The following is a 25,654-nucleotide window of genomic DNA, read 5'->3' as shown; positions in this document are numbered from 1 at the left end:
AGAGGTTGGAATCATGCCGAGGAGCAATGTGCCTACTCTGCAACCTGTTTAGATATTGTACTAATAAACACGTGTTATGCAGATACCAGAGTATGCCTGCAGTCTGTCTAAGAACTGAATCCCATGCCTAGAGTCCAAGGCAGAAGGACTTATCTCAGAACAGTTATGATGATAGATTTGGATGACAAAAGATGGGAGGAGGCTTGAGTGGAGCATAAACACTGGCATGGATTGGTTGGGCTGAACGGCCTGTCTGTGCCATATATTCTATCTAATGTAATTTTGTGTAATTATTTGCTTACTGGAAGTGTACACATTCAGGGCTGCAGACAGGTTTATCTCCCTTTATTGTCAATGCTCTTTAGACACTTACAGGTAGATTTGTTTATATTAATCAGGATACTTCAGCCGTCATGACTGTGAAGCAAGCTTGATGGACAAGCTGGTCTTCTCTTGCCCATCATTTTTATATGTCCACATGAATAATGTTGCTTTCTCTCACACTCCGTGCATTGTGGATATTCTTACATTGAAATTATTAGTCATTGTGGGATTATAGTAGTGTAGTAGATTAATTGGCACTCCATCCACCACCTTCAACATTCACTCCCTCTGCCATCGACTTACAGTGGCAGCAGTGTGTACCATCTACAAGGTGCATTGCAGCAACTCACTAAGGCTCCTTCGACAGCACCTTCCAAGCCTGCGAACTCTGCCACCTAGAAGTTCAAGGGCAGCAGCTGCATGGGAGCACTGCCACCTGCAAGTTCCCCTCCAAGCCACACACCACCTTGACTTGGAAATATATCACTGTCCCTTCACTGTCGCTGGGTCAAGATCTTGGAACTCCCTTCCTAACAGCACTGTGTGTCTGTACCTACACCACAGGGACTGCAATAGTTCAAGAAAGTGACTCACCACCATCTTCTTAAGGGCAATTAGGGATGGGCAATAAATGCTGGCCTTGCTAGCGATGCCCACATCCCGTGAAAAGATATGTTGCTGGCTTGTTAATTCAAATAATGTGAAATCAAGCTGTCACCATGGCAATTTGAGAATTTGAACTCAGTTGTAAAAGTCTGGAATTACAAGGTGGTATCAGTAGAAGTGGACATGAAGCTATTGAATTGTCATAAGGATTCAATAATTAATGTTGAAGTGTAGTCACTGAGTAATGTAGGAAACACAGCAGCCAATTTGTGCACAGCAAGGCCTCACAAACAGTAGTGTGAAAGTGATCAGATAATCTCTATTGATGATGTTGGTGGAGGGATAAACTTTAGCCTGGATACTGGGGAGATCTCCCTTGCCGTCCTAATTGTACCATAGGATCTTTTATGTCCACCTGAGAGGGCAGATAGGTTTAACATTACAGCTGAAAGATGGCATTTCTGATAATGCAGCATCGTCTTGGTGCTAAACTGGAGTGTCAGCATTGTTTTGTTTCTGGAGTGGAACTTCAACAATCTGACTCAGGAAAGTGTTACCAACTGAACTGCAGCTGAGCTTCCAAGGTGGTTGTGGGTCTTCTCCATGAACGACTGCAGTTTGTGTGATATTCCCTGTAGCAGTTTGCTGGGCCACATCAGAGGGCAGTCAATAGTCAAACATGTTTGTTTGAGACCGGATTCACATATACTCGAGACGGCATAACTTAATGTTTTAAATTTAATTTAACTCGGAACGCAAATGGTGAAAACGTTTTGGTATGTTTGTCCTCCTGGAGTTTTTGGTGCTTTATCGGTGTTACCAAAATAAGCACAGAATTCAAAAGGTTCTATCCGATGGGGCTTTTCTGAGTCAAATCTGAAACCAGGAACTCCATTAATAAAAAAAGTTAAAGCACTCTGAGTTGGTGGGGGAATTTGGGGCATCTGTGGTGCTGAGGCTGAGCACCAGGATAGCTAATTGGCCTGATCTATGCAACAGACAACCTCCTCGTTTGGTCTGATCCCTGACAGCCTGGGTGTGTGGAATATTGGGAAGTCCCTCACTCCTTTCTCTCTGAACACTTAAAAATGAGATTCAGAGAGAGAGAAGGCACAAAGTGATATGGTGAGAAGACAAGTAGAGGGGGGTTGAATCATAACAGCTGGCCCTGTTCAATGTTCCCCATCTGTATGGTATCTTTTTATTGTTTGTTGTGTTGTTCAAAATGCTTATAATTTCTCCACCCCGGCCCAGACACATCAATTTCTGCACAGGAGTTAAAATCACATTCTGCTTGGTTCTGACTCTGTGTTCTTCCCTCCTTTCTCTGTGCTTATTTCATGCTGAACGATTTCCTCCAGCCTTCTCCCATTCTTTCTTTCCTCCTTCCATCCCTTATTTTCTCTTTCCCTGTTTCTTTTGCCCTTTCATGCTGATGAATCAATCCTCCTCCCCTCTCTGTGCAACCCTTGTTTGTCTGCTCATGTAGGTAGGAAATTAGTTGTAGCCCAAGAAGGACTGTAGACAATTTTATCCGTATTAGAGAAACACAATTGGTTACTTAGCTTGTGGGGAACCACTCCGCATCAAGCATGAGGTAAGGCAAGGAGGCAGACCTTCGTGAACTACCACAGCCAGTATAGAGATAGAATCTGCACTGTTTGGTGCTGTTCTGCACCACACTCTAGCCATCTATCCAACTGAGCTAACTAATCCCCCCAACATCTCCTCGTGTAAGACTTTGCCAATTTCGCTCTACCCATCTTGCTTCCAAAGCCTTGTACAATGCAGTCTGGAAGATCCCAGGCCTAGGCCCTGAATGTCACTGAGCAGTCACTTTGGTTAGTTCCCTGATCCTTACCTCCTTTTCCTCTCTCCTGCACGTCCTACCAACTAGGGTTCTGTGACCACCAGAAGAATTGGCAGCACCTTAAACCAATGCACAAAAAATAAGCCCTGAGTGATCCCTGAGGCATTGGAAAACTTGCAAAAAGGATTTACAAGGATAATACCAGAATTTAGAGGATATACATGCCAAGAAAGGTCGAATGGGTTGAGGGAGTGACCTAACAGAGGCCTTTAAAATTCTGATAGGAATTGATAGGGTAGACCAGATAAACGCATGCGGGAGAAAGAAATAAGTTCTGCTGGTTGGGCTTGTTTAAGAGAGGTGGGAGGGAACTCGCATGAAGAATAAAACACCAGTTTAGACCTGTCGCTTGCCATTTTAACACTCCACCCTGCTCTCTTGCCCACATGTTTGTCCTTGGCTTGCTGCATTGTTCCAGTGAAGCCCAACGCAAATTGGAGGAACAGCACCTCATCTTCCGACTAGGCACTTTACAACCTTCCGGACTGAATATTGAATTCAACAACTTCAGATCTTGAACTCCCTCCTCCATCCCCACCCCCTTTCCGTTTCTTCCCCCTTTCTTTTTTTTCCCAATAATTTATATAGATTTTTCTTTTCCCACCTATTTCCATTATTTTTAAATCTATATCTTTTATGCCCTGTTAGTCTTTCCACCCCACCCCCACTAGAGCTGTACCTTGAGTCTCCTGCCATCCATTCTTAATTATCACATTTGTTTAGATAATATCACCACCTTCAACACCTCTTTGTTTTTTGTCTGTGACATCTTTTGATTATCTGCTCCTATCACTGCTTGCTTGTCCCTACAACCATCCCCTCAACTTCTCTCCCCCCCCCCACCTTAAACCAGCTTATATTTCACCCCTCTCCTAATATTCACTCAGTTCTGTTGAAGGGTCATGAGGACTTGAAACGTCAACTCTTTTCTTCTCCGCCGATGCTGCCAGACCTGCTGAGTTTTTCCAGGTAATTCTGTTTTTGACCAGCTTAGACCATTTGGCCCAAATGGCATCTTTCTGTGCTGTAGACTTGGTGTGACTGATGAATATGAGCAAAAGTCAACAGCCAGAGACTTTGATCAGAGTTACAATACAATAAAAGGCTGTCGCTACAAATAATGACTCAAAGTGGTGAAAGATGCAAAAGATGTTGCAACAGCATCAGGAGTATTGCAGAACTGATTTCGTAAATCTCCATGTTTCTTGAGATGTACAGTTTTGTTTAGTATATGGCAGTGATACTAGAGAGGTACAGCAAAAGGAACGACCTTGGACACCTGGTTTATCAGGAGCATGTTTACACAGGAGAAAAGAACTGTTGGAGACCTTGGATATTTCAGATCCTAGTACTTTGATTAAACTGCAGCCTATGATGTGTTTGACAATATTACAAAATCTATGATGGACAACAACTGTGGAGGGTTGGGGGTGAGGGGGGGAGTGTGGGTGGTGAAGCGTTTACCACAGTGGGTGTTAAATTTATCAAATGGGTATCAAGGGATATGATTCACGTGGAGTTGAGGTACTGATCAGCCAATGATCAAATAAAATGATGGAGCAGACTTGAGGAGCTGAATGGCTACCTTGCCTACCCAGGGAGACTGTGGAGGCAGATAGTGTTGTTAAATTCAAATGGGAATTGGATAGGTATTTGGTAGAGATGGGGACTGAAGGATTTTGGGAGGTAGTGCAGAGTACAGCATATCTGAACATTGGTCCGATTAGGTGGGCTGTAATTCTCATGTTCTGTAATATTCAAATCCTTCTACAAATTGACCTGAGATGCAGCATATTACGATTAGTGTGTGAGTGCATCTCCCCCATCCCCTTAAAGAGAATAACAGTGAGGAGGAGGAGGAGCAAACAGAAAGGTGAGTGATAGTGACAGAGTGTGTAGCTATATATTTTGATGTGGTTTTGGAGGGAGTAACAGGGTTATGTTGGAGTCATCATTATCAAAAGGAAATCAAGCTCTAATAAAGGTCACACATGAGCATTAACCTGTCTTTCTCTGCTGTGTATTTCACATACTTTAGCTGTGAATTTCTCCAGTAGCCAAACCCAGCTCCACTAGGCAGACTTTGTCAGGAGTACAGTGGGGCAAAAGCTGCTCTCAGGAAATTCCATACCTTTCTGTTTGTGGAAAAAAGCTACCCAATGATTGGAAGCAAACCTTTAACCTGTTTGCATAACTTTCCTCCATTTGTTATTTCAACAGCAACTTTGCATTCTCATGGCGTTCCTTGCTTAGAGCGTGATGCCATCCCATTGTCGTTTGTGGGATCATAATGTGAGGAATAAATTTCTTTTGTTTAAACACTAGGTTTAAAGGGACAAATTGAGGACAAGTTGCATAACCTTGGCTTTTATTTTTGTTGGTTAGGGGCATCAAGGAATATGGAACGAAGGTGGGTGAATGGAGTTGAGGTACAAGATCAGCCACAATCTAATTCAGTGCCAAAGTAGGTTTGAGGGGCTTGTGGCCTATTTCTGGTTTGCCTCTATTCCTGCACTGTACATTCATGATTCCAAGAGACACAAAAGCCTTTCTCTTTTCCTTTCCTTCCTTGTGTGCTAACTATGGCTCAGGGGTCGTGCTCTCAGCTCTGACTCAGAAGGTTATGTGCTCAAGCCCCACTTGAGCACAGAATCCAAGCTGATACTCCAGAATATCTCACTGTTGAAGGTGCTGTCTTTCAGATGAGATGTTAACTTAGGTCTGCCCTCTCAAGTGGGGATAAATATACTATGGCTGGAGTCCTGGCCAATATTTATCCCATAGCTAATGTGACTAGAGTGTCTGGTTATTTTTCATGTAAATTGGCTGCTGCATTTTATCCATTACACGAGTGACCTACATTGGCTACAAAGGCTTTGGGATGCCCTGAGGTTATGAAATACTGGTTCATTCTTTCCAAGGATGTTCTAGAAGGCCTATTATCTCTTTTTCTAGTAACACATAAGTATCTTGTCTTCTGCTATTGGGAATGGAGGTGGGGGTAAGTTTGCTTCCCCTCTCATCTGTGGCTACTGTGGTTGATTGGAAACAGGAAAGCTGATATTGCAGAACATGGCTTTTCTTAATAAACAATGTGCCAACCTTCCAATGTTACTTACTTTCCTTTCCTCTGGTGTTGTGGCTTTCAAAGGGGAAGCTGACATGTATTTGTGTCTCAGTTTGATGCATCACCAGCAGTGTAACCTGTTAGGGTTTGAAGACGGCTTGGTCTAAAAGGGGGAGAAGAAAGGGAAAGAGAGAGGGAAGGAGAAGGGAGAGGAAAAGAAAGCAATAGGGGAGAGGAGAAGACTAAGAGGGGAAAAGGAAGAGGAAAGCAAGAAGGAAATGTGGATGTAGTTTTTTTCACCTCTATTCTGAAGACATGAGGGTTAATCCAGTGTTTGCTCTATTTCAGGAGGCAACCTTACTCTGGGGCAGAGATGGGGCCAGAATACTGTTGTGAAGATTTCCACAGATGGGCAAGGCTTGCTCTTGGGAAGTGCAGAACCACTGATCTTTTTCAGTGGTGCCATGGTTACCAGCTTTCCTCACCCAAATGTCCATCCTTCAGATATGAGGCTTTACAGTGTGTGTCACCTGTACATTCCAACCTTTGGTGTACAGAGGCATTGGCAATAACTCTGGTACAGGCCCAATTTAAAAAAAAAATTGGCAGATTTGGAGATTTGACTGTATCCAAATTTTTGCTTTTGTTAATCATTTAGCTTAAAGACTGATTGACAAGAAAAGTTGGATGAATCAAATTAAGTTGCTGACTTGATTTCTGTCACTTTCAAGTCATAAAATTGATATTTCATCTGTATATAGCGTTATGACTGTTCCAAGCAGCTACATGTTAGTATCTCATATATTCCACAATGACTGTCCCCACAATGCCTAGTCCCGCTGAAATTAAAACTCTTGCTTTGTTAGAAACTTTGTTGTTATCATCTCAGATTTGCCTCATTTTGACTCCGTTGGTGGAACCCTGGCTTAGAAGGTTATAGATCCAAGCTCTGCAGTTGGCTCTGAGGTCATGATCTGCAGTGTTACAAGTCCCATTTTTTCCTGTCTGCATGTTGAATTGGATGTTAAAGATTTAAACACTTTTGGAGATGAGCAGAATGTTCTGATGGAAGGAGATCCAGTGCCTGGATCAACAACCTGATAACTTTGTGGCAAGCAAAGGAAAAATATATTCCTATAAGACAAAGAGTATAGGATTTACTAGTTGAGAAAAAAAATCAAAATCTATTTGGCTATTTGCCATCCTGGTGGTCTGATGACACAACAGTAATGGAAATGTTGACAAATAACGGCAATAATGAAAACGTTGACTAATTATGGCAATCTGCCTTTTATCAATTATTCTACTATCCAGACTAGGAAGACTCCAGTGGTGGGAAACTCTGGGAGCCTTTTGTCCCCAGCACTTACATTATGCCGCACCTCAAATTAGTCATAATCTGTATCCCAAAACATTATTTTCTGAAAGAAATGTCTAATTTGCATACAAATGGGTTCATACTAGCTGCTTTTGCTATCACTTGGTAGGGATCTGTTACTGTTCATTCAGGGAGACCAAATTGCTGGGAAACATGCACTTTTACATGCCTATTGTAATCTGAAGCTATGAATAGTGATGTCAGAGGCTCCAACTTTCTTTCCATCACATGGCTGACCATGAATCTCTCCCACCTGCCATTGGTGTATGTTGGAAGAATTTGCGGGTTGATATTCAATCTCTTGTTATGAACGCACCTTCCTTTACCATCAAGCCCTGGAGTGGGACTCCAATCCAGAGCTTCTGGATAGCAGGAAGGCTACTCACTGTGCCACAAAACTTCCTCCACGACCTTGTATCAAAGTGCTTTTGTTTTAAATGGCTAGTGGTCAAGTTTATACCTTTGGACATTTGTAGCCATAAAAAGACCCAAAGGTGAGGCTAAAATTGTATAGATGGAAGGCAAACCACTACATTGGCCAAAAATGGACACTGCATTGCAGGATGAGGAAGTGAGGCAGGTAGAGTACAGGGAAATGTGCGTTGCTAAATCTCAGTATGTAAAACTTGTCAACTTCGGACTTTGTCACTGTCCAATTTGTGTTAGAGATTGATAAGAAATAGTCAAATCTGAGCTGACTGTTGCAGTTCACCCTTTTTATAAAAATAACTTTAAATCAAAAATCTGTTCTTTTGGATAAGATGAGAACTGATATTATTCAGGAAAAGCTTTTAATTCTCCTATTCTGGCTACCGTTTCTCCCTCAACTAAAATGAACAGATCACAGATTAACTGGTCATTAATCTTACCCCTGTGCTGGGATGCTGATTTAACAAAGTGGCTGCTATTTTGCCTACATATCAACCATCGCTGCATTTGAAAAGAAATAGTTCATTTTTGTGAACATCTTTGAGGCATTTCAACCTGCTGAGGCAGTAAGTAAATGCACGCACCTCACTTCTTAAATTGAGAAACCTAGGTCCAAGCCCAGAGTGCAGGATACCACCAAGGTTCGAAGAGTAGGAGAGAACATGAGACTAGATCAGAAAATGGTGATTTAAATTTGGCACCTCTAAAACTTGGAGATTGCCATACATGCTGTGCAAAGCTGAAAACCTCACAAAAGCTGACTAAAACCTCCAAAATAAAGGCCATCACAACTGCAAGACATCTGGCATTTCAAGTAGCCACCACCAACTCTTGATAGTCTTGGATATTGACCGACAAACAAATGCCATTGCTTTATGATCGAATAAGTTAAAATGTTGTTTTGTTGTATGGAATTCTACAATTTTCACTGGTTGTTTTGGTATCAGGCGTCATGATTCAGATGATTTTCCTGTGAAAAACAAGACTTAAAGGTTTTGCCTATGATATGAAAACAAGCAGTCATGCTGAGAGTGCAGGGCACATATGCTGTAGTAACTAAAGCTGTATCATTTGTCTTGAACAGAAAACGTAAGGTACACATAATTCATTAGTTTGCACCGTTGAATTTAAAAATTTGCAGTTTTGCTTCTGTGACTTTTGAGCATGACAAGAAAGAAGTTTAAATTGGAAGAGGGATGGAAAACATGGCCACAATAATAGGTGTTTAAGGAGACTTTTGAATACAGGCAGAGTGAAAGAACTGCAAGTTTTAGCGGTGTAGGAAAGTTTGGCACAAGACAGTCACTCAGAGTGGCAATTTTCATTGGTTGGGTGCCAGAGGATTGTGGATAACATGGCCATTGGTTATTTCCCTGAGACATCCCCAGAATGAAATCTTTTCAAAATTACCAGGGAATTACCCTGTGGACCTTTATCCATACACATTCACTTCTTTCAAAAAACCTTCAAAATTGGAAAACAAAAGGGACAGCAACGAATTGCATTTATATACAAACATAGGCTGGGATTTTCCAGTCCCGCCAGTGGTAGGCATTGTTGTGGGCAGGATGGGAAAATTTTCCTCAATTTCCTGTCCCTTCCGTGATGATGGCCGCTGCTGATGGGACTGGAAAATCCCACCCGTTAACAAAGGAAACCATTCCAAGGTGTTTCAGAGAAGGATAATCATTCAGAAATGGACACTCAAAAAAAAAGGCGATATTAGGAAGCATGACAATAACCCTGGTCACAGAAGTAGTTTTTCACGAGGGTTCAGAAGGAGCAGAGGTTTAGGGAGAGAATTCCAGAGCTTGGGGCATAGATGGTTGAGGCACGATGGTGGGATGAGGGAGATAGGGGATGCACATGGCCAGAGCTGGAGGAACACAGAGTTTTTGAGGGACTGCAGGGCTGAAGGAAGTTACAAAAACAAGGGAGGGTAAGGCCACGGAAGACTTTGAACATGGGACGTATGTAAAATTAATACAATCTTAATATTGAGATATAGGGCAGATAGTCGGGCGGACCCAGATGCAGAAGTCTCGCCCTCATTTTTTTGACAGATCACATTTTTACCAACAAGGGACAGCGGGTAGGATGTGAATCGCACAGGCGGGAAACCTGAACTTAGGACAATTTGAAAATATTGCTGAATTCAAATAAACCCCATTATCGCTTTTCCAAGGGTCTTAACCCAAAGCGTGGGAGTCACGAATCTGTGGAATATGCATAAATGCTCTTGAAGGGCAGATAACATCTGTTAAGTGCCTTGGTTTGAGGTTATTTAAATCTTCAGCCCTTTAAACATGGAAAAAAGCAGGTTGCAGCTATCAGTTTAAGAAAGCACTGGTTACTGGACTGCTTTGATTGACAGCCATCTGGTGTAGCTTAGGAAAAGCCATTATCATCTGTTCCTGAAGTTTCAATAGAGTACATTGTTGATATTTCCCCAAGTTGTCATTATGAATGCTTGGCTAAGTTTCAAAAGCTCCAAAAGCACATTTCAGCAGAGGGGCTGAGTTCACTTCCTGATTGACAGTTTAAGAGGCTATTAAAGAAATAGCTGTGTTTGTGGTTATTGAATAGATGTTTGTTTTTATAATAGATTGACCACTTGAGAGGATTTAAAATCTTTGAATGAGTTTCCTGAATAAGAGGTTTTTTTTATCAAGTATGTATGAGCTCTGTTGGTTTTTTTAAATCTCCATATGGCTGTTGAGGTTTGCCCATATTGGATATGGAGGTGGCATGCGGGTATGAGAGGGCATGGTGGGTGGGGGAGAATGGGTTGGAGTGGAGGGCATGGGATTGGCTGGTGGGTGAGGGAGTGAGTGTGGTGAGGGCTAGAGGGTTTTAAAGCAGCATTTAAAGGAACTGGAACAAAGTCCTAGAGAGCTTAGGCAGGTCTTCTGACCTCCCCAACTCGACACTTGCCTGCCCCAGTGGCTACCTCTGATCTGCTTTTAGGATAGGTGGGCTCAACTCAATTCCACCCCTGACTCTGAGTAAACCTTGGGTTTGACAAGACCCTTTATATTGAAGCAGTTCTGCCAAGGCAGGAAATATTCTGCCTCGAGCTATGCACCTTGCGAGCGAAAATCCAACCCATAGTTTTGCATGTCTGACTTGTAGCACTGTAATTAGAAAGTTATGGGTTCAAGGTCCATTTCAAAGACTTAATTAAATTAAAACAAAAATTTCTGGAAAAACTCAGCAGGTCTGACAGCATCTGTGGAGAGAAAGACAGAGTTAATGTTTTGATGAAGAGTCATACGGACTCGAAACGTTAACTCTGTCTTTCACTCCACAGATGCTGTCAGACCTGCTGAGTTTTAACAGCAATTTTTGTTTTTGTTTCCGATTTCCAGCATCCGCAGTATTTTGCTTTTAACTTAATTAAATAATCTTGTCTGACCCTCCAGTGCAGCACTGAGGAAGTGCTGAATTGTCGCTGGTTCCATCTTTCAGGTGAATCATTAAACTGAGGACACATCTGCACCATCATTAGATGTGAAAGTTCCTGTGGCAGTAGTGGAAACGAGTTATCCCAGATATTGTGGCTAAAATTTATCCCTCAACCATCATTACAAAGCAAATAATATTATAACATTTCTGTTTGAGGACCTTGCTCTGCACTAATTGACTGCCATATTTCCAAAACTGCAACACTTCAAATAGTGTTTGAGTATTGGGAAGTGTTATGGGAGGTCCTGATTGCCCCCTTGGTCGTATTTACTATTTAAAAAGACAGTGCTTCTTAAGAAAGCTGTCCAGTATTGAGATTTTTTTGAGTTGCCTATCAGATCAAAGTCCATGCTCATTTTCATGCAGGTTTATAAGAGTATTGTTATTGAAAAGATTTTTATGCTTTCTGAAATACTGAAGTAATGATGATGAGATGAGAAATTTTCTGATCTCAGGATGTGGGCAATGCTGCAAGACCACACAAAAAAACCTCCTTGAACTAGTGTCATCATGAGTGAGTGGCTTGCAATGTGTCAACCATTAATAGAGTTGGGTAGTGTAGTGGTTGTGTTACTGGCCTTGTAGTCTAATTGTAAGGGCATTGACTTGAAACTTTTGTTTCTGTCTTCACAGATGCTGCCTAACCTGCTGAGTATTTCCAGCATCTTCTGTTTATATTATAGATTTCCAGCATTTGCAGTATTTTGATTTTGTAGTAATCAAGAGGTCTGGGCTAATAATCCACAGAACTTGAATTCAAATCCCACTGTGGCTATTTGAGAATTTGAATTCATTTTTTTAAAAGCTCGAAATAAAAAGCTGGTGTCAGTAAAACTAACCATGAAACTTGTCAGATTGTTAGAAAAATGCAACTGATTCATTAATATCCTTAAGGGAAGGAAACCAGTTGTTCTTAATGGAAGAATCCTCTGGACTTGAAACGTTAACTCTGCTTCTCTCAAAAGGTACTGCCAGACCTGCTGAGTTTTTTCAGCATTTTCTGTTCTTATTTCAGATTTCCAGCATTCGCATTTTGTTTTTATAACTAGTTGTCCTTACCCAGTCTGATCTGCCCTTTGAAGTAGTCTCATAAGCCACTCAGTTTGGACAATGGTGTGGCCAAAGTAGATACATTGATTGAAGTAACTGTGAAGCGTTTTGGGGTGTCCTGAGAGTGTGCTATAGAAATGCAAGTTATTTTCTTTCTTCACTTGGCCTTACTAAGCTACATGTTGCTGCAGGCCGTTTCCATCCCTCGAACTTATTCCTTGTCCTCTTCTCCAACATCAGTGGCTGCCCCAAGTTCCTGAACACCAGCTATTTGCTTTCATATAGCATCTCTAATCTTGGAATGAAGTCAGAAAATGAATTTTGCAACAAAAGGCTGTGGATGTTGGATCAGTTGAAATTTTCAAAGCCGAGATAGGTATTTGTTGAGTAAGTCTATCAAGGAATGTGGCAAAAAAGGCATATTAATGGGAGTGAAGATCAGACCAACATTGGTTTCTAATTGAATAATGGAAGCTTCAGGGGCTGAACAGCTTACACCTGGTCCTATTACTCAATGAAAAAAAAACATTCCAAGCACTTGAAAGAGATGCAAGAGAAACAGGCACTGCACCAAAGTGGGAGATGTTAATTGGGAGGACCAAATACTGGTAAAAGTGGTGCATTCTTAAATGAGGAGGGAGGATGGTTGGAGAGTCAGAGAGGGCTGTGGAGGGATTTATAGAGATTTGGCGTAGGGAGCTGCTAATGATTTAAGAATCAGTGGATGAAAGTCAGTTGACAGTGGGTGAGCAATCACTTTGCCCCATTATTATTCAAAAGGTGAAATTGAAAATGAGTCTTCCAGTGCAGTATTGAGTCATACCAACAAAGAAGGTCCCAGCATTTAATCCCCAGTCTATGCTCAATTATCTAATCTCAATCTGGGGCATAGTTTGAGGGAGGAGTACAGGAAAAAGGCAGGGGAGTGGGTCTAGCTGAGTTGCTGTTGCAGAAAGCTGGTAAGGACTGAATGGCCTCCTTAAGTGGAGGATCATCAGCAGCAGCAGATTGGAAACAACCACAACCTGTAACCTCATGGCCTGGCATATCCCCAACTCTACCATTACTATCAAGCTAGGGGATCAATCCTGATTCAATGAGGAATATTGCCAGGAGCAGCACCAGGCATACCTTAAAAATGAGGTGTCCATCTGGTGAAGCTATAGCACGGGACTACTTGCATGCCAAGCAGCAGAAGCAGCATGGGATAGACAGAGCTAAGCAATCCCACAACCATTGGATTAGATCTGCAGTCCTGCCACATCCAGTTGTGAATGGTGGTAGACAATTAAATAACTCACTGGAGGAGGAGGAGGTTCCACAAATATCCCCATCCTCAATGATGGGGGAGTTCAACACATCAGTGCAAAAGACAAGGCTGAAGCATTAGCAGCCATCTTCATCCAGATGTGCCTAGTGGATGATCCATTTCGGCCTCCTCCTGAGGTCCCAGCATCACAGAAGCCTGTCTTCAGCAAACTTCATTCACTCCACATGACATCAAGAAATGGTTGAAGGTACTGGATACTGCAAAGGCTACGGCCCTGACGACATTCCGGAAACAGTACTGGAGACTTGTATTCCAGAAGTAGCTGTTTCCCTAGCTAAGCGCTGAGTACAGCCACAACACTGGCATCTACCCAGCAACGTGGAAAATTGTCCAGGTATATCCTGTTCACAAAAAACAGGACAAATCCAACCCAGCCAATTATCGCCCCATCAGTCTACTCTTGATCATCAGCAAACTGATGGAAAGTGTTGTCGACAGTGCTATCAAATGGCATTTACTCAGCATTAACTTGCTCACTGGTGCTCAGTTTAGTTCCGACAGGCCACTCAACTTCTGACCTCCTTACAGCTTTGGTCCAAATATGGACAAAAGAGCTGAACTCCAGTGAGAGTGACTGCCCTTGACACCAAGACAGCATTTGACCAAATGTGGCACCAAAGAGCCCTAGCAAAACTGAAGTCAATGCGAATCAGGGAGAAAACTCTCTCCACTGGCAAGAGTCATACCTAGCACAAAGGAAGATGGTTGTGGTTGTTGGAGGTCAATCATCTGAGCTCCAGGACATCGCTGCAGGAGTTCCTCAGGGTCGTGTCCGAGACCCAACCATCTTCAGCTATCTCATCAGTGACCTTCCCTGGATCATAAGGTCAGAAGTGTAGATGTTCACGGATAATTTCACAATGCTCAGCACATTTGCAACTCCTCCGATACTGATGCAGTTTATGTCCATTTGCAGCAAGACCTGGATGGTATTGGGGCTTGGGTTGATAATTGACAAGTAAGTTTTGTGCCACACAAGTGCCAGGCAATGACCATCTCCAACAAGAGAGAATCTCTTGACATTCAATGGCATTACCATCGCTGAGCCCCCTAGTATCAACATCCTGGGGATAGCATTGATCTGAAACCGAACTGGACCAACTATATAAATGCTGTGGCTACAAGAGCAGGCCAGAGGCTGACAATTCTGCAGAGAGTAACTCACCTGCTGACTCCTCAAAGCCTGCCTACCATCTACAAGGCACAAGTCAGAAGGGTGACGGAATACTCTCCACTTGGATGATTGCAACTCCAGCAACACTCTAGAAGCTCAACACTATCCATACAAAGCAGCCTGCTTGATTGGCATCCCATCCACCACCTTCAACATCTATTCCCCCCACCACCAATGCACAGTGGCAGCAATGTGTATCATAAATAAGATGCACTGCAGCAACTCACTAAGGCTCCTTTGACAGGACCTCCTAAACCCGTGACCTCTATCACCTAGAAGGACAAGGGCAGTAGATGCATGGGAATGCCTCCACCTGCAAGTTCCCCTCCAAACCACACACTATCCTGGCTTGGAATTATATTGCCATTCCTTTAGTGTCGCTGGGTCAAAATTCTGGAACTCCCTTCCTAGCAGTACTGTGGGTGTACCTGCATCACATGGACTACAGCAATTCAGAAAGGCGGCTCACCACGATCTTCTCGAGGGCAATTAGGGTTTGGCAATAATTGCTGACCTAGCCAGTAACGCCAACATCCCATGAAAGGATAAAAAGAAAGGTGAACATCCACATTCTGTAGCTGCCACACATCACCTGCCCTGCCATCTTTATAGGGTTTAATTAATTATTTACTGGTTAAAGTTAATGTCTCTATTTTTGCCTTTGCTTCTATTATTATTTCAATAAATGTTCTACCTAGCCTGATTACCTCGTTAAGATAAACAGGAAACACCCACCAGCCAATCTTAGAAGCTTTACTACTACTAATAAAACCTTACAATTACTAAAATTACCTGAGTTTTGAAAGGTAAATGAGAAAAATACTCGCCAACCAAGCGACAACCTGTTTTTCTGTGATGTTGCACTTTGATTTTTCTCAATGTGTTCGGTCCACGGCTTTTTTAGCTGCTGCAGGCTGCCTCCTCCTCTTTTAGATGCTGCTATCTGCCTCCAGGTCCTCTCCTCTTCTCTTTTAGGTGCTGCAGTCTGTCTCTGGGTCCTCCTCTATCCTTTTTTAGATGCTGCTATCTGTCTCCAGGTCCTCTCTTCTCTTTTAGGTGCTGCACTCTGTCTCTGGGTCCTCCTCTCTCCTTTTTTAGGTGCTGCTATCTGTCTCTGGGTCCTACTCCCCTCCTGCTCTTTTAGGCGCTACTTTTGTCCCTGGGGCCTCCTCTCTCCTACGCTTTTAGGTGCTGCTGTCTGTCTCTGGATTCTTCTCTCTTCCACTCTTTTCAAGAGTGAAGGAGATGAAGATGTTTAAGAGGCCAGGATTGGAGGAATGCAGAGATCTTGCATGGTTTTGGATGAGTTCAGGTTCACGCAGACCTGTGTTTCTGGACCCCATCCATTAGCTCCCTCTATGCTGCGTTCTCGGTCAATTTGCATTGGTGGAGAGGGTTTATTGTTGGTCACTGAGCAAAATCCAGGACCATATTTGGTATCAGGGTGAGGGTGATTTACAAGGTGTCAAGATCTAATTTTTCAGTGCTGTACAGTATGTGGGGCTTCACAATGATGTCCAGTACATGTGACCTAATAGGATGAAATTAATCTTTTCCTTTTATTTTTATTGTTTGTTGTATCTGGATGCAACAGCAAAGCTGCATTTATTATCTATTCTTAACTGCCCTGGGGATATTGACCACATCCTGTGGGACTGGAACCACATATAGGTCAGACCAGATAGGGGTGACAGGTTCCCTCTCCTGAAGGATCATAGTGAGCAAGTTAGGTTTGGTCATTTATTTCCTGGTGCCTTTCAACAATTTGCAGATTATTAAATTCAGTTTCTCAATTTGGACAGGCCAGTGCCATAAATACAACAGTACCACACCAAATCATCTATCAGTTTTGTCACTTTTTTACCTCCTCCTTTCTCTTTCTAACACTGCTGGCTGGATATTTAACTGTGATTTGCATTGCCAGGCAATGTTTGAGTTCCACCCTGTGCTCAAGGTGATGAGATCAGTCATCCGTAATTGACAATTACTCAGCATTGTGCTCTGAACAAAGCATATCCATGTTCTTTTCCTTTATTCTTTCATGAAGGTTGGGCGTCGCTGGCAAAGCCAGCATTTGTTGCCCATCCCTAATTACCCTTGAACTGAGTGGCTTGCACAAGGCAGTTAAGAATCAACCACATTGCTGTAGATCTGGAGTTACACGTAGGCCAGACTGGGTGAGATTTCCTTTTCTAAAAGGCACTAGAGAAACAGATGAGTTTTACAACAATCTATGATAGTTGTCATGGTCACTGAGACTATTCCAGATTTATTAGTTGAATTGTTAAATTCCAGCTGTGATGGTGGGATTTGAATCCATTTCCCGGAACCTTAGCCTGGGCCTCTGAATTAAGTGACATTACCACTATGCCACTGCCTCCCTCGTACAGAGACAGAATGGATGGCGAGAGATGCATATGAGTGGCATGTGAGTGTTTGAGACCAAGGGTAATGGGCAGGAGACTTTGACTAATTGACAAAAAGGAAGGAAAAGAGTGCAAGGGGACCAGGGAAAGCAAAATAGACAGAAAGATAAAGAGAGGGAGAATGAGAGAGAGAAATATCTAGCAAGTGACAAAGTGGCCTTCATGGTAAGTCTCCAGCATCAGAATCTGCATTGGATCTACCATTTGATTTTTGCCAAAATCATGGAATAAGGCTGTTTCGGCTATGTTAACTGTGCCAGCTTTTCGGTAGTGCTATCTAATTGTCAGTCAAATTGAGTTTTAGTTCTTAGCCAGTCTGCACAGGCCCATTATGTACTTTGATATCACTGAACTTTACAGACTTTCTCCACACATCAGGTGATTTAGTGATAATGTGACTGGGCTAGTAATCCAGAGGCCCAGGTGATGCCCTGGGGACATGGGTTCACATCCCACCATGGCAGCTGGTGGAATTTAAATTCAGTCAATAAATCTCTGGTCTCGTAATGGTGACCAGGAAACTATCATCGATTGTTGCAAAAATCCATCATGTTCACTAATGCCCTTTAGGGAAGGAAACCTGCTGTCCTTACCCTTATCTGATCTGGCCTGAATGTGACTGCAGACCTACAACAATGTAATGAGGTTTAATCTTAACTGCCCTCTGAAAGGGCCTGGCAAACCACTCAGTTCAGCGGCAATTAGGGATGGAGAACAGGCGCAGTCCTTTTAATTGTCAGCGATGCTGACATCCCATGAAAGAATTAAAAAATATAAAGCGTCTGGTCCACTGCCCATGTCATGTTCTATGTGGGCCTGATATCAACCAAGAATAGAATGACATGGGCTGAAAATCCACAGCTATTTCCAGTGGACCAATGTCATAACTTGGCAGCTGTCTCTACCATATTTGCTGCAGAGGAAAACAGTGGGTGAGAAGGTGCAGGATTTGCTGGTGTCTGTTTTCTCTGGGCTGTATTGTCAGCCAGCAGAGTTTCCCTCTTTGCCTTGTCTCTTCCAATGCCTCTCCACACAGTCAGATTTCAGAGGTCACAGCCGTCGGCGACTGAATCCCAGTTGTCTGTGTCATTGTCTGCCGTTCTTCATATCTCGCTTGCAGGTGTCCTTATAGACACCCAGCAGATCCTGACCCTGTGGCTCTTTTCTGTATAGGAGGTCTTTAGTTTTACAGCTAACCTCCATCTGATGAATGTGGCTGAGCCAGGACAGATGTCGTTCGCTTTGTAATGAAGGGAGGGTTGTACAAGGCACTAAATAGGCAAGAGAATGGAACTATGTGAAGAGCTCTTCAACAGAGCTTTCAATGGGCCTAATAAGGATAGGGTATGAGGATAGGATGAAGTAGAGAACTTTTCCAGAACTTTCAATGGACCTAATGGAGATAGGGGATGACAATGGAATGAAGTGGAGCACTCTTGTACAGAACCAGCACAGACACAAATGTGCTGCAAAATTCAAGAAATATGTCTTAAGCTTGAGCTTGTGCCTAGAAATCAAACTTAAAAAGCAAGAAAAACTTGACATCCCCAAAAATGCCAAAGCTCAAAAGCATCCCTGTCCAGGAACAACCCATTGACCAGCACAGCATCAGACCATTACACCAGGACATCACAAGCAGGAAAGGGTGAGCTGCCCATGCACTCAGCCAGCAGGATGGACGGGCAGCCAATGTACTCAATTATTCTGTCATCTAAAAAGTTAAAAGGTACCCTGTAGAGTTTCTGTTTGGCCTATTAAGGATGCATGCACTCTCCCAATAGGGATAAGTGTCACCCACAAAAGCCCAGGGATCTAATTTTCAGGAAGGCAGAGGTTAGACTCGATAACCTCCCCCGTCAGCTTTCACCAGTGCATAGTTTACCAGAGCAGATAGGGCCTTAGTTTAAATGCTCCTCTAAAAGATGGCACTTCCAAAAGTGCTCCTTCAGTACTGCACCTTTGTGGGCCTGGATTATGGGCTCCAATTTCAGGAGTGGGACATGAACCCCCACCTTCCTTACACAAGTGAAAGAGAAACCATTGATCCAAGGTTGGTAATTTCAAAGGTAACTTTTTACAAATGTTGTACTGATCCAATTATTTTGAGTAGCCTACAGTTAGGCAATTACTTAGATCCAGATTGGATCTAGGTACAGATTGTAAACTGAGAAAAGGCTGATTCTGTGACTGTTTTGAACCATAATAAATCAAGCACTGACTGCTTGTCCGATTACTGTCTCAGTAGAAATGATGGCAACAATATCAGAATGTCATTTCGACCATCGGACTCTTTTAAAAAAAAATTAATTAATCAATAGTCAGCTAATTGCCTTATCCACCATTCAGATCAGATGTTAAACTGAGGTCCTGTCTTACTGTGCACAAATTGATTGCTGTGTTTCCTGCATTACAACTGTGACTACATTTCAGAAGTACCACATTGGCTGTAAAGAGCTTTGGGAAATCTGTGGTTATTGAAAAATGCCATTGTTTTCTTTTTTTTTTACAAGTCTGTTCCACACATGCAGACCTGGCCGTTTAATTTTACCCTTATCTACTTCAGTTGGAATAAAAAAATTCTTACAGCTGCTTATGTGTCTTTGACGCCTTTAAAATTTTGAGCATCTCTATTAACCCTTCCCTTTATGTTCTCTGTCCTAAGGAGAAAAATCCCAGTTTCCACAGTCTCTCCATATAACTGAAGTTGCCAATCCCAGGTATCATTCTGGAAAATCTCCTTTGTATTCTATTCAAGGCCTTGATATCCTTCCTGAAGTATGGTGCCCGTAAGGTATTGGACATAATACTCTGGCTAGGGCCTAATCAGTGATTTATAAAAGTTTAGTATAACTTCTATGCCTTTTTATTTTATTGGCTCTATTTATAAACTCAAGGATCCTAATAGCTGTTTTAATAGCCTTACCAACTTGTCCTTTCACCATCAAAAGTGTGATGACCATGTGAGTTAGAAGTCTCTTTGTGTCTGCATTATCCATTCTCACTGCTACTTAAAATCTTGCACCATGTTCTTCTCTGTTAAGTGTGAGCAGTGATACAGTGATAGCACTTTCCCCTTGAGTCAGAAGGTTGTGGGATCAAGCCCCACTCCAGAGGCTCTTGAGGTTAGGATAGTTTATGCTGTTTGACTCTAAATTAAGTTCCCTCTAAATGAGCCCCAGTACACAATTATAATATAATTTATAATAATTTCACATTTCCTGATTAGTTTCTGTGATTAATCTTCAACTTCCTGGTGTCTGTGATGAAACTGTCCCTCACAACCTAAGCTTGTGCTCTGCTGCCCTTGTGTATCTGAAAGTATTGTTTTTGGTTTACTTTCTCTGCCCTATTAAATGCCTGTAAAGTCCTGTTAGAGCCCTGTCTTACATACCAGACTCATTGCAATGTCTGCATCCAAGTTGACCCCAAGCTAAGCTTCTGACGATTTCTTGTCCATCACAAAGTCAGCCAACTTCCAATGAAAGCAGAATCAGTGGAAATATTTTACAATAGATATGTATTTGGTTGACTGCTAGAGTCCACAGGATAGTGGTATTGGGATTAGCCTGGAAGAATTTTACCAGTGAGATTCGACAGGGATCTGTTTTCGGACTACTTTTGTTCAATATCTTTATAGATGGTTCGGAGCAAGGTATCACTAAATTTGAAGATCATACAAAGCAAATTAAGGTGGTAGACTCCAAAGCTGAGCAGGATCACTACAAGGGAACTTGATTATATTTGATAATTGGGCAGATGGGTGGAAGATGATATTCAATGCAGAGGAATGCAAATTACTTCACTTGTGAACAAAAAATTCTGGATGAGTGCTATTACCCAAATGGGAGAAAATAACACCCAATGAAAATGAAAGAGATCTGGGAATCCTGTTTGATGGTAAATTGAGGTAGCAGCTTCTCTTCCTCTGGCTCCTTCCAGTCCACCTTGAAATTCTCTCCAAAAGACGCTCCAACTCGGACAATATCAACGACGGCCCATCTCACAGGGTTCCAATCTTGGCTCCCAAGATCCCATTCCCCTGGATTTCCAAATTTTCACTCAGGCACCAACTCACAAGCACAACTTCAGGTCTTTGGCCGTGCCAAGCAGAACACTACTGCTCCAAAAGGGTACCTTCACCCCAGCGGCCCACAGCTTCTAAGTCACCAATCTTCTGCTGCCTTCTTGAATCTTCAGGGCTTCTCCCAAGCCCTCTTTGATCACCAAGGCTTTTCCTGAGCCCTCTTTGCTTAAGGTCTGCTCCCTGCAGCCCATTTCCTGCTTGGAACCTCTTTCTCTGTTGTTCTCTTTTTAACCTAACTGGGACTTCTTCCTGTCCCTGTATCCTGTCTGGGACTTTTCTTTTGACACCTCTCCCTGCCACTTACCTGGTACACTTCTCTTCAACAGCACTCTGCTCCCAGTCACATGATCCAGGTTTTCATGCCATTTTCTTTTATGCACTGGTGTGCTGGGCCGGTCCTTGGCTCAAAGAACTCAAAATGCCGAACTGCGCATGTGCATCCCGCTCTGACTCTGTCAATGGACGGAAATACTGAGGTCTGTCGGGACTTGGAGTTTCCCGACCTCTGTTCTTGACTCCAAGATAAGTCTGGCTTTCATTACAGTATATAACACTGGGCACCTTGTGAGATGCACATCATGCTTTTTTGCACTAATGCCAGATTTACACAACAAGCAAACATGATTTAAAATTGAGATTTGTGCTGCTGGATAATTGGAACATAATTAAGATTAGAAAGTTGTGCATGGGTAGAGATGACGGTATAGTGGGGAGGCAGTGGCGTAGTGGAAATGTCGCTGGGTTAGTAATCCAGTGGCCTAGGCAAATGTTTTGGGGACACTGGTTCAAATCTCACCAAAGTAGCTAGTGGAATTTAAATTTAATTAATAAATCTGGAATAGAAAGCTAGTTTCAGTAATGGTGACCATGAAACTATCATCGATTGTAGTAAAAACTCATCTGGTTCACTAATATCCTTTAGGGAAGGAAATCTGCTATCCTTACATAATCTGGCCTACATGTGACTCCAGATCCATAGTAATGTGGTTGACTCTTAACTACTCCCTGAAATGGCCAAGCAAGCCACTCAGTTCAAGGGATTGGGGACAATTAGGGAAGGGCAACAAATGCTGGCCTTGCCAGCGATGCCCACATCCCATGAAAGAGCTGAAAAAAAAACAGTGCAAGTTATTTGAGAGCAAATTGTTTCAGCTATGGCTCAGTTGGTAACACTTTTGCTCCTGACTCAGAATTTTTTGGCTTCTGCATTCTTCAGCATAAAAGTCAAGGCTGATGCGAGTACAGTACTGAGCGAGTGCGGTCTTTTGGAGGAGACGTTAAACAGAGGCCCTATATACCGTCTCAGGCAGATGTAAAAGATCTGATAGTTATCCCCGATGTTCTTGCCAATATATATCTTTCATAAACATCACAAAACAGGTCATCTGACCATCACACTGCTGTTTATGGGAGGTTGTTGTGTGCAAATTTGTTGCTGTATTTTTTACTTTACAACCGTGACAACACTTCAAAACTACTTAATTAATTGTAAGGCATCTGGTGGTCATCTTCTTTCATTGGGCAGCTGTTTGTGCCATCACAAGATGGCGTTTATATAGCTGTGCACCAGATTTCTTGGGAGCTGTCATGATACTTTCATACTGTTGACTGTTCAGCATTCCAGACGTTTTCATCCTAGGAACCAGGTTTAAGGGTTGGTAGGAGACAAGGACAAGGGGTGCTCCCTCCGCGCCCTCACCAAACTTGACTCATTACATCCGTGAGGAGCCCCATTAATGAGGTACGGGGCGCTCCAGTGAGAGCCACATAACGTGTGTCATCAAGCAAGCCATGATATTGTGCTTCAGGTACCTAGATAAGTCTAGAGGTGCCTTTGATACTTGTCAGGAGGATGGCCAGAATCATAGTGGTGTGCTGACTGGCAGTTAGCTTAACATCTGTCATTGGGAAAATGTTGGAGTCTATTATAAAGGATGTAATAGCAGAGCATTTAGAAATGCATAATATCATCAAGCAGAGTCAGCATGGCTTCATAAAGGGAAAATAATGCCTGACAAATTTATTAGAATTGTTTGAGGAGGTAACAAGCAGGATAGATAAAGGGGAACCAGTAGATGTAACATATTTGGATTTCTAAAAGATGTTGGATAAGGTACCACACATAAAACTACTGAATAAGATAAGAGCCCATGGTGCTGGGAGTAGTACATTAACATGCATAGATGACTGGCTAACTAATAGAAGACAAAGAGTTGGGATAAGGGGGTATTTTCAGCATGGCAATCTGTAACTATTGGAGTGCTACAGGGGTCAGCGTTGGGGCCATAATTATTTACAATATAAATGACTTGGATGAGGGAAAATGAATGTGCTATTGCCAAGTTTGCGAATGACACAAAAATAGGTAGGAAGGCAAACGGTGAGGATAACACAAAGGGTGGGATTTTCCACACCCGCCTGCCACTGAGATCTTCTGATCCCCTGCAAGTCAGTGGTCTCCTGGCTGGGGGCACCGCCTCGCCTGCGATGGGTCCTACCTGCGACGGGGCCACAAAATCCCAGCCAAAGAGTCTACAGAGGGATACAGACAGGTTAAGCGAGTTGGCAAAAATGTGGCAGATGGAATATAATGTGGGAAAATGTGAGATGATGCACTTTGGCGGGAAGAATAGAGGAGCTGAATATTACTTAAATGGAGAAAGACTGAAGAAAGCTGCAGCACAGAGGGATTTGAGAGTCCTCGTGCATGAATCCCAAAAAGCTAGCATACAAGTTCAGCAGGAAATAAATAAGGCAAATGGAATGTTGATTCTTGTTCTATGCATGACGGCCTTGGAAGACTAAGGATATGAATTAGTTGTGGCAAAGTAGCACTCTTGAAGATCACCTTACTTAGTCTTCTCATATATCAGTCATGGATGCAATAAAGTCAGCATGTGTGTCAGAGATATATTTAACTCTGCCAGCAGCCATCTGCAAAATCACTGTCCATCTCCAACTGAGAGGGACACAGATGTGTCACCTATTTCCATGGCACCTTCCTCAGCATCTGTGGGTGGCACCTTCCTCGGCATCTGTTAGCTGCACAATGTGTGGCAGGGCAATCTTTAGTCCTCCGCCTTGTGTTTTGAGATCTCTTCTCCCACGAAGGGCAAAAAAAATCAGATTGCGATAGAGTGATGGTCACTTATTCACTCTGGGTGCAGTACATTGGGTGAGGGTGACCAACAGACATATTCATCACATTGCATAAAGATTGAGTGAGTGGCAGCTGTTAATGGATACATGGGGAGGGGAGGAAATGCAGAGAAAGTGAAGGCTGGGTGCTGCTGAAAGTTAACTGAGTGCGAGGAGTGACGTGATGGAGTACACTTGGTAAGACAGCATGAAGGTAGGAGGATTTGCATCACATGTGAATCAATAAATATACTAATTTTGCTGACCTAGTTACGTCATTAAACCACTTTCTCCATTAGATCCAAGACCAGGGCACAGTGGTTCTGCTGCACACCTCCTCAGCCACTTCAAGCCATGTTACATTGTGGGAAAGGTATATCCCTTCTACTCCTGGCTGCACCCAGCAATAATTCAAGGGAAGCATAATTGAATCTGGATGCCGCTCTTTGTGAATCCATCTTAGACAGCTCCTGGCACCTCCAAATTTTGTATCTACATTGGCCCCATCAAGTACAAATTAGAGAAACTGACCTCTTGACTTTCCTTCCAGGCTTTGCAATCACCCCACTCCATTCAGAACCCCCTTTACATTAACGTTTCCATTGTTCTCAACCATTGGAGATTTACATACCTCATGTATGTATCTAATTGTAGACTAATTGATAGAAATTAATTACTCCAGTGGATGCTTCATCATTGAATATATTTAAGGCTGAAGTAGTTAGGTTTTTGGTCTGGCGGGGAATTGAGTGATATGGATAATGGCTGGGAAAGTGGAGTTGTCAAAGATCACCATTGATCGTACTGAATAGCAGACCAGGCTCAACATACTGTATGGTCTTCTCCTGTGCCTATTTCTTATGTTTTTATGATTACTATGATTAGTCAACAACTCCACGATCATTGTATCATGCAACTACCAGGATGGTGGAAGGAAAATTAGATTGATTTTAGTCTTTTAGGCTGGATTTAGTTCATCGAGTAATTCCTACATCTTAAAAAGTTGGTATCTATCAGAATACACAAACATAAATTTCTTGACCAGGTCCAAGGAAACATGCCAAGCATTTAGAAGCATTTTAACGAATACATATGGCATGATGATAAGACCTCACCCATTTTTACAAGCTAAAAGTAAAGAATTTAGCAATATCTGAGCAGTAACATGCTACATGTGTCAGCAACAAGAAATCAGATCGGGTAGGCAGGTGCTAAATGGGAGTGAATTGGACCCCACCCAAGATTAATGCAAAACTAAACCTGTTAATCAGCCAGCCTGAGGTGACACAATAAACAACCCAAACAGAATGCTG

At 42.6% G+C, this 25,654-nt stretch overlaps 1 protein-coding gene across 4 annotated transcripts in view; it reads left to right on the top strand.

The window, feature by feature from the left end:
- The window catches only part of nbeal2 (neurobeachin-like 2), a 271,817-nt gene that overhangs the window by 63,461 nt on the left and 182,702 nt on the right, over window positions 1–25,654 (top strand). The window lies entirely within an intron of this gene.

The sequence above is a fragment of the Carcharodon carcharias genome, chromosome 6 (genome assembly GCF_017639515.1).
Source record: "Carcharodon carcharias isolate sCarCar2 chromosome 6, sCarCar2.pri, whole genome shotgun sequence".
Lineage (NCBI taxonomy): Eukaryota > Metazoa > Chordata > Chondrichthyes > Lamniformes > Lamnidae > Carcharodon > Carcharodon carcharias.
Note: the sequence above shows the minus strand (reverse complement) of the source record. Positions and strands in the feature narration are given on the sequence as shown.